Raw genomic sequence first — 10,229 nt, forward strand, 5'->3', positions numbered from 1 at the left:
AGGTAAGCGTCACGGAGGTCATTCAATGTTTGCTTTGAATGAAGAGACTTTCTGCACCGGGATTCTAAACCCTCCTGTAAATGAGCCTAAAGTGGGAGTTCAACTCAGTGAGATTCTACAATGGGGAAGTTAAGAGTTCGGAGAAGGGCGAGAAAAAATAGAATGACCCAGCCACTGGGAGGTACCAGTGACCCAGGACTGCTGCTTTGAAAAGTGCACTTTCACTTAAGGTGGGCAGCCCAGGGTCATGGGCGCATGGCCCCGAGGAATGTGCAGCCAACACTGGAGCCTTGCACAGTGACCTGCTGCAACGTCCGTACAGGTGCTGGCAGGGGGTGGGAGGACCCTCCAACATGCCTGTCAGTCTTGCCTCTGCAAGCGTGCATCGAGTTTGCATGAAGTCCTTCTGCACGTGGTAGGACTGGACATTCAAGCTGTAGGCACGAGAGAAACCACCTGGACTTCTTGTCTGCTAAATCCTATCATCACCCTCCCGCCTGCTGGCTGGAGCTGTCATCTCTGTGCCCCTCTGGGCTGACGTTCGCACATTGCAAGTACCACTCTCAATGCCTGCTGGGCGCCAGCTGCTCCACACGTCTCGTTTCATCTTTGAGACAGCTCTTTGCAGTGGATACTTCTGTTTGCAGCTTGCAAAGGAGGCTGCAGGCTCAGCAGATGGAAGGGACTCTTGGTTCAGGGCTCCTGGTGGGAGCAGGGCGTGATGCAGGGCTGTTGGGCTCTGAGGACCGTGCGGTCAATATCCAAGCTCACTTGTCTCCTGCGCTGCATCCCATGGCATGTGATGCTCCCGTGAGCACAGCTGGAGTGGCCTCTCTGCCCTCCTTGGCAGCATCTTTGGAGTGGGACCAACTCCAGCTGAGAGGAGGCAATGCTCATTCCTAGGCACTGCTCTCTTTGACTTGGCATCTTTGCCATCTTTGTATTTATTAACATAGCAAACATTTGTCTCTTTCCTCCATGGCTGAGCTTCAGAGCATTAGGGAACAAATGGACAGGAAGATGTATCAGTCAGCTTTGGTGTGTAACAAACAATCCCCAAACTTCATGGCTTACGACAGCAATGATGTATTATTCTTCACACTTCCGTGGGTTGACTGGGTGATTCTTCAACTGCTCTCACCTGGGTTCACTCGTGTGGCAGTGGCCAGACAAGAAACCTTTCACCCTAGAATCTTCAAATGATAGTGAGAATGTCCCAAGAGGATGAAAGTTGGAGCTGCCCAGCCTTGGAAGTCGCAAGTCATTTCTGCTCCATTCTATTGGTCAAAACATGTCACAGGCCACCCCAGAGGCAAGGAGTGGGGAAATGGATTCTATTTCTTGATGGCAGGAGCAGCAAAGCCACGTGACCAGGAGAGTTCAGGGAAGCGCATGCGTGCTGGGGCAGGGTCATTATTGCGGCAGTCCACCTCGATGCCATGGCCAGTTCCTAGCAGAGTCAGTGCTGGAACCCAGGACCCCGATTTTGTTCCTTTCTATGACAACACGCTGTTCCACCATCCCATGGGACTTTCTAAGGTCCCAGGGGTTTTCCAGGAGTCTCCCTAGTTCACTGGTGGGCTTCCAGCTGTGGAGCATCCAGGAGAGACCACCTGTGCCCCCCTGCACCCATAACTGTGCCAGCAAGTGTCCCTTCCTGGCATCCTGTACTTAGGAGACGATGACCCCATGGCGTAGCCACGACCTTGCCACCCCTCCAGCCATCCTCATTCTCCAAAGTGCCCCAGGATGGAAGGATTCTGTTATCTCACCTGAGCGGGGCCACAAGATGACCCACTAAGATCAGGGAAGAAAATATTAGAACTTCCATTTATATTTCCATTTGCCTAAAATGGAAATTAAGTTTGCTAATGTCCAGAAGGGGAGAAACACCAGCATTCTTGCTTGGTACTGATGTCAGATGTCAAGTGTCATGTGTGGGACCAAGATGGTCCTGAGAGAGCAGGGGAAACCCCACAACCCAGACGTAGCGGCGGCCATTGAGACGGGTGCAGTTTGCGCGTTGGATTAGCTGGACCAAGGATTGCATTATCTTAACACAGCACTTTACGATCACTTGCAGTGAAACGCAGGGTGACCACGGAAACAATTTGTATGGCGCAGACAGTCACTGGCAACCTTCCTTAAAGAGTCGCCCAACTTAGGGACGAGCAATGCTCTTTTCCTTCAAGGCACAAGTTCCAAATTGCTGAATGTTTTCGGCCACGACACGTAGCCACCTGACATGTGATATAATTTCTCTCCATAAGATATGTGTAGTGTTTATCTTATAAATATACGCATACACCGAAATGGGCACACCTAGCCTGCCTCTTTGAGGCAGAAGAAATTCAGACCACAAACAGAGAATTGTGAAAATCCATCAAGTGTGGGCTATGGGCTTCTCGAACATCCCACTTAGTTCCCGGGCTGGGTAACTATAATATTAACGCTCTGTTTTCAGATGAGAAAAACGGTTCCGACAGGTCCAAAGTAGCGGAGTCAGAGCCCCCCCACCAGGCCCGTCCCGGCTTCCCCCAACCCGGCGGCCGCTCTCGCCTGGGCACGGATGTGGCCCTGGTCTGCAGGGCTGTGGCGTCCCGACAGCCGGCGGCCTCCTCACCCGCACGCATCGCAGCCCCGGCGGGTTTCTCGGTCGCCCTGGCGTCAGGAGGAGGAAGTGAGATTCAGACACGTGACTGGCCTCCAAGTGGCTCCGGGTCTCCCTGTGCCTTGTCTTCTCTCTCTGTCGCCCGCGATGGGCTGCCGGCCGCAGAGGGAGGAGGCGCGAGGGCGGGCGGGGCAGGAGCGCCAGCGCCTGACTTCAGGTCTCCGGGCCGGAACGGTCTCTGGATCCCCTCCCTCTCGGGGGGCACTTCGGGGTCTGCAAAGCGTGTTCTGAGGAGGGAAGAGGTGGGCGATCTTGGGTGCTGGGAGATGGCACCTCTTGCCAGGCACAGGTCTGGCCACCTGTCATGGGCAGAATGGCGGCCCCCTGAGGAGACGCCCACGTCCTAATGCCCAGAGCCTGCGAGCGTGACCCTGTCTTCGCAGGTGTCACCAAGCTAAGAATCTCGGGAGAGAGCATCCTGGATTACCTGGCTGGGCCCCAAGTCCCACGCCAGTGCACTCACGAGAGAAGGAAGACACAGGTACGCAGAGGCAGCCACGTGAAGACGGAGGCAGAGACTGGAGTGAGCAGCCACAAGCCGAGGGACATCTGAAGCCACCAGCAGCGGCAAGAGGCAGGAGAGGCCCTTCCCTGGAGCCTCCAGAGGGAGCACGGCCCTGCCCACACCTGGGCTTTGGACGTCTGGTCTCCGGAGCTGGGAGAGGATGGTTTTCTGTCCCGTCAGCCCCGCGGTTTGCGGTGCGTTGCGGCGGGGGCCCCAGGAGCCCCACGCGCGCCTGACGAGGCTTCCCCAGAAACGCAGAAACGTTGCTCGGCTCCCGCGCTCACAGCTGTCTTCTCGCGGTGGGAGTGTGGCCTCCCCGGCGAGGAGGGAGAGAGCCAGGCTCCCCCGCAGTCTCAGGGGAGCCCGACCCGCGTGTGCCAGCTCTGGGACGGTGAAGGTCGGACATTACGTGCGGCTCAGGGTCTGCTGGGGCGGTGGTGGGGTCCTACCTTGGTGTCTCTTCTGGGAACTTGATGGTTTCTCAGTGGGGAACCGGGCTGGCGCCTGACGCTGTCCAGGGACCTGCCTGTCCGTGCCCTTTCCCGTCTCTGGGGCTTTCAGGCTTCCAGGAGCCATGATGTAGCTTCTCCCTGGGAGGAAGCCAGGATCCCCTGGGACCATTCAGTGTGCGACCACCCGAGTGTCAGCGTGGCCTGTGGGGAGGGGACGTCTCCCCTGCTCTTGGCCCGGCACCTCTGCGGGCCTTCCCTGACGCGGAAGTCCTCTTCCTTCCCCGGACGGTGAGTACATAAGGCAAGTGCCCATGTCCACACGATGGAACGTTACTCAGCCGCCAACAGGGACGAGGGGCTGACGCCTGCTGCTGGGTGCATGACCCTTGAAACGGGACGCCGAGTGAAGCAGCCCGTCAGAAACGAGCACGTGGTGTGCGGCCCCGCTTGCATGAAACGTCCAGAACAAGCCAATCCCTGCAGACAGAAAGCAGCTTGGCGGTTGCCAGGGCTGGGCAGGGAGAAAGGGCAGCGGGCGCGAGCGGTCCGGGTTTTGCCCTGGGGAGATGGGAGGGACGCGAGTGCTTTGGAGCCAGGCGGGGGCGGCGCAGAGCGCTGTGAATGTAGTCGACGCTGCTGAACTGTGAACTTTAAAATGATTAATGTTACGTTATGTGAATTTCGCCTTAATAAATTATTTTTTAGAAAAAGAACTTCTCTTCCTTTGGGGGTCCATCAGGCGGAGAGGGCTCCCAGGCGGGGACCCAAGCTGAGCTGATGGAGGCTTTTCTGCCAGAGCTCTTGGGACAGATGTTCTCTTTCTACTGAGGGGCTCAATGGGCAGATGGTTGGTCTGTCTGAAGCTGCCAAAAACCAGTTTTCCTGAAGGCCAAGAGCACTTGTCCAAGAGATGGAGAGAGACATCGGGGCCTGACAATATCCCTTGTGGTCCTGGATCAAGCCATGCCTGAAACCTTCCCAACCCCCTGAGCTTCCCCATCACACAAATCCCCTTTGCGTGTCCGGCTAGATTGAGTTGGCCTCTGTTTCTGTCACCTGTAGAGTCTCTTGGCCAATGTACATTCTCCATGGTGACCTCCCCTGGGAGCGGACTTGCAGGGGGCCCAGGCTTGCTGGCCTGAGTGGTACCATGTGTGTGCCCTGCCCCCGGCCCAGGTCTCAGACCCGTTGTAGCCTTCCCCTTGCAGGCTCGGTTGCTCACGCTCTGCTAAGTAGAGTGAGCCGACAGGCCTCCCGTTCCTGCGAGGGGCTTCAAGTATTATGGGATGTCTTCTCCACGTTCTTTGCCCGCCCAAGCTTTGTCCAACCTTCAAAGCCCACCCCGAACTTGTCCTCTGTCACAGACGTGCCCCTGACTGCCCAGACATTTGCCGTTTGCCTGCCACGCTGTAGTGTTTTCTTACATCTAACCTGGACACGGAGCAGCCTGAGCGCCCTGTCCTGCTCTCCGCCCACCGGCCCAGGGCCCGGCTCCTCCGTCACGGGGATTCAAAATCTTCTGTGGTTGACTGTTCACTGTGTGCAGAGCTCCTCATGGCATAGAATCTATTACAGAATGTTCCAGGAGGTACGGAGTGTGACTCCTGTTCACCCTAGAGCAATCACACATGGGTGCCTACCTGTTCCCCAACGTCACCTTTTGCTATGGGCCGGTTGGTCATAATTGACGCAGGGTGGTGTGTCGGATAAACTGCTCTTGTTTTGAGGCCAGGAGATCTTTTGTGTGTCTTTTGGTTCCAGATTTTTCCATCCCAGCAGGCCGGGACGTTTCTTGCTGAACTCCTGCTAGGAGTGAAAGACTTCTCAGCCGTCATTGTGCCCGCTGTCTGCACGTCCCACTTGGCACCTGGGTAGCACACGCTGCCTTGCGCACTGGCGACGTTACCCGATTTCCTGCTTCAGCGTTTTTGTCCGTCGAGGAATGGAGGGGAGCAGAAGACATTTAAGGTCCTGCTACGTTTCTATGGCGGCTCTAACAAATTGCTGCAAACGCAGTGGCGTGAAACAACACACATTTACTCTCTCACAGTTCTGGAGGCCAGAAGTCAAACACGGGTCCCCCTGAGTTAAAGTCAAGGTGTGGGCAGGGCTGGCTCCTTCTGGCGGCTCCGGGGGCGCGTCCGCTCCTGCTTTTCCGGCTCCCCGCGGCAGCCCACGGTCCGTGGCTCGTGGCCGTGCCCCCACCCCCAAAGCAGCGGCGTAGCAGCTTCGCAGCTCTCCGCCTCCCTCTCCGAACCCGCTTCCATCCTCACGTCTTCTCTGGCTCCGACTCTCACCCCTCCCTCTCACGAGGGCCCTAGGATCACACTGGACCCACCCGGCTATCCCGGGACACTGTCCCCATCTCAGGGTCCTTCATCACGTCTCCTCTCTCCCCACTGTTCTCCTCTCGGCTCTCTGCACCTTCCCCTCCCTCTCACGCCCTCCCTGTTGCCCCTTGCCTCTTTCCGTCACAGGAGGGACACCGTTTGTCATCCCACACGTGTGCGTTTGATGTCTGGTGCCCATGTTGTTTCAGAAACTCTGTTTTCCTGTTCACTGCTGTGTTCCTGGGACCTAAAGAGGAATGTTGGCTGAATTTTCCTCGAATCAAAAATTTCTCTCCTTGTATCCATTCCTTCCACTTGCCAGGCATGCGTTTGTCCAATGAGAGAGGAAGAAAGATGCCACACTGTAACCCCAGGGGCTTTCCAGCACGGCTGGGGGTGACACAGTGATGTGAGCACCGTGGCCTCTTTACGTGACACCGTGCTGTGGGCAGCGCCAGCCTGGCGAGGTGGTGCCCGAGCACGTCAGGGCGGAGGAAGCAAAGCTTCCACGTTTTCGGGGGGCTGCCGGCCCTAGGCCGAGCCTCGCCCCTCAGCTCAGCCTCCGGGGGCCACACACCTTCTCTCCTGGCCCCTCTGTTCTCCGGTGACGCAGCTACAGGATCGGGTGGGCGCGGCAGGCCCCGGGGGAGAGTCATCCGGGAGAGAGGGACACGGAGGGAAACGTGTCTGGCCACGGCCGCGGGAAGGCCGGCTGAGAGCCAAGGTGGGGTGAAGAGGGCGGTCCCTCGGCCGAGTTCAGCCCCGGGGCACTGGTGTGGAGGCGCAGACGGTGGCGCTTCTCCAGGCTCGGTGTTTGCCACGCCAGCAGGACTCTGCGGGAAGAGCTTCCCCTTCCTTTTCTGCAGAGCGAGTGGGGCCTCCCCCGAGGGCTGAGGGTGGCCGCTTTGGAGGTGGGGGTGGAGGAGCTCAGGGCAGCCAGGACATCCGGAACCTTCTCAACAGAGCCCAGGTAAACCCCAACGTCCTTTCCTCCCAGGCCGCCCTCACCTGTAACATGACAGCCCCTGGCAGGACGGGAGGCGCCGGAGCCCAGGGTGTGCACAGCCAGGTCCTGAGGCTCTTTGGCCAGACCCGGTTCCCACCGGGGTCCCCTGTCTGAGCAGAGAGCTCTCGACACACGATCTTAACCTTGCAGGCGAGGGTCTCTCATTGTCACCTTCACACTCGTCACATGAGCGTCTGTGGGGGTTCATGCGCGTGTAAGTCCTCAAGGAACCACAGTCTGGCTGCAGTAGAGCCGCTGAGATGGCAACACGGCAACAGATGACATTTAACAACCTCAGAAGTCACTTCCCATCCAGCCCCAGGGATGGTGACCAATGCTGGTTTGTCCTCCTGAAGACGGGCAGTGGGAAAAAACCCGGCGCCAGTATGTTCATAATCCAGGTTTCTGTCTTGCCGTGGGCTGCTCCTGCAGGTGTATCCCCAGTGCCTTCCGTGGGTCACGGTTGCCACTCTGGCAGCCGGAGGGACTCCCCCAGGGTCCTGCGTGGTGGGTCCCTCTGATAGGAAGTGGTGCCTGATATTCAGTTTCCTTTTATATCAATTTCTTTTGCATCCAGTGACTCCAATACCTAGAGACGGGTGGGGAAAAGCCCTTCCTAGGGATTTCTGGTGCTTTGGGGTTTGCTGCTCGGACCTCCCGAATGCCTGGGGGTCGGTGGGAGAAGGGTGGTGTCCCTGAGCTGGGAGGCCCCCCACTCATGCTGAGGAAACCGGGGCGACATAGAGCAGGCGGGGCAGGCCGGGTGATTCCCCAGTGGATGGCCACTTCCCCAGGGACCACGGCGCTCTGCCATTTTAGAAGCCACCAGTCCCCTCCTTGGGACCCTATGTTGAGGGTAGCCTCACATGGCACAGTCCTTGCCTCTGCCACCACAGAGAGACGCTTTCTCCTCTGGGTTCCTGACAGGGGGTCTGCAGACTCCAGAATGGTGCCAGGGGCGGCTGCGGTTTGAAGGTTGGGGAGCAGAGGCCACAGGGGGCAGAGGGAAGAGGGTCGAAGGAGAAAGAAGCCAAAGGAGGATATTGAGACTCGGTGGCTCTCAGTGGGAGTGATTTTACCCCCAGGGGACATTGCCAACGTCTGGAGACATTTGTGGCTGTCACAACTGGGGCTGCTACTGGCATCTCACGGGTAGGGGCTGGGATGCTCTTCGACATCCTACAACGCACAGGACAGCCCCCGCCACGAAGAACGCTCCGGCCCCAACGTCAACAGTGCTGAGCTGGAGAAGGCCTGCATCACCCACGGGGGACCCCTCTCTCTTCCAGATTGCCCTTGACGCACATTTCTGCCAGGTGTCACCTGACAGCAACGGACGAGCATCTATGCTCACCAGAGCGTGCACAGATGACCGAGACCGCAGCGATGTCCACTGGAGAACGCAGCGTGGAAAGTCCACCTGACTCCTCTAATAAGAAGAGAAACCGAGAGTCTCGGCTGAGACTCTTGGGCTGGAAGAGCTGCCACGGGCTGGCCGGGGACATGGGGGCGGGGGAGGTATCAGGAAAACTCTGAAAATTCTGCAGAATGTTTTGCTTTTGCTCACTTAGATTTAGAGGAATCCTCTGGCAAAATGAAACTGAAATCTTGCTTCCCCGCCCAGCAGTCTCCTGGCGACCACAGGGCATGGACTTGCCCTTGATCACAAACCTGTTAGCAGCTTCCACTGCGAGACGCTTTTTGGGGGGGTCAGCTTTGTGGAGGTATCATTTATATACAATAATATTCACCAAGTTTAAGTGGACAGTTTGATGAATTTTGACAGATATGTACAGTTGCATAACCACCGCAGTCATTACCTAGAAAATTTCCATCATTCCAGAAAGTTCCCTCATTCCCCTTTGTAGTTAATCCCCTCCCTTGGACCCCAGCTCCCCGCAACCACTGCTCTGCCTTCCGTCACTGTGGTTTGGCCTTTTGAATAATTGCAGATAAGTAGACTCTTACAGTATGGAGTCTTTGATGTCTGGCTTTTTAAAGTTAATATGACGCTTTTCAGAGCCACCCGTGTTGTTGTTTGTATAAGCAGCTGATCCCGTTAATAGCTGCGTCATGGTTTATGGCCCGGATACCCCACAGTTCGTTTACCCACCCAGCAGGTGCCGGACGTTGGGGTTGTTTCCAATTCTTGGCCACTGTGAATAAAGCTGCTATAAACACTCATTTATAGGTGATAATGTGGACATCTGTTTTCTGTTTTGTTTTTTTTGCGGGGGGGGGGCAGTAAATACCTATAAGTGGAATTACTGGATCACAGTGTAAGTTTATGTTTAACTTTTTAAGAAGTTGCCAAACTGCTCTCCAACGTGGCTGCACAATTTTGCATTCCCGCCGTCAACAAGGGAGAGCTTCAGCTGCTCCACATCCGCGTCAGCACTTAGTATGGTCAGTCTGTTACATTTTAATCATCCCAGTGATCATACTGGGTACCTCTCTGTGGCTTTTATTCGCGTTCGCCTGGTGAGCAACGACGTTTCACGTGCTTGTCTGCCATGTGCGCGTCTTCTCTGACGACGTTCAGGTCAACCGACCATTTTGAAAATTAGAGGGTTTGTTTCCTTTACTGAGTTCCAAGAGTTCTTTATATGTTCTGAGACAAGTCCTTTTCAGACATACGTTTTGCAAATATTTTTTGTAGCTTGCTTTTTCATTTTCTTAACAGTGTCATTTGAAAGCAAAATTTTAAGAAGTTTTATGAAGTCCAGTTTTTCAGATATTTCTTTTATAGTTTGTGCTATAAGAAATCTTTGCTTAAATCAAGGTCACTTAGATTTTCTTCTATTTTTTTCCTAGACATTTTATAATTTTAGCTCTTAAATTTATGTCTTGGGCTTACTTTCAGTTAATTTTTGTATATGAGAGAAGAGTTGTAGTTTATTTTTTTCCTGTATATTTAATAGATGCCCAATATAGTATCTAATGTCATTAGTTGAAAAGATGATTCTTTCCTAATTGAATTACCTTGATGTCTTTGTAGAAAATCAATTTGCTATACATCTGTGGGTCTACTTCTAGACTCTTATCTTGATTTTACTGGAAAAAATAAGATACGCTTTTTTTTTGAAAAGCAATCACACCAAATGTAGCTAAAAAGGCAATTTGACAATACAAAAAAAAGGGTAAAGAAGTACTTATATTCTTACTACCCTAAAAACCATATTTTCATAGAACTGACCCTTGAACAACCTGGGCTGGAACTGCGCAGGTCCATTTACAGGCAGACTTTCTCCCACCTCTGCCTCAC

The sequence above is a fragment of the Propithecus coquereli genome, unplaced genomic scaffold (assembly GCF_000956105.1).
Source record: "Propithecus coquereli isolate 6110/MARCELLA unplaced genomic scaffold, Pcoq_1.0 Scaffold701, whole genome shotgun sequence".
In the NCBI taxonomy this organism is placed as follows: Eukaryota; Metazoa; Chordata; class Mammalia; order Primates; family Indriidae; genus Propithecus; species Propithecus coquereli.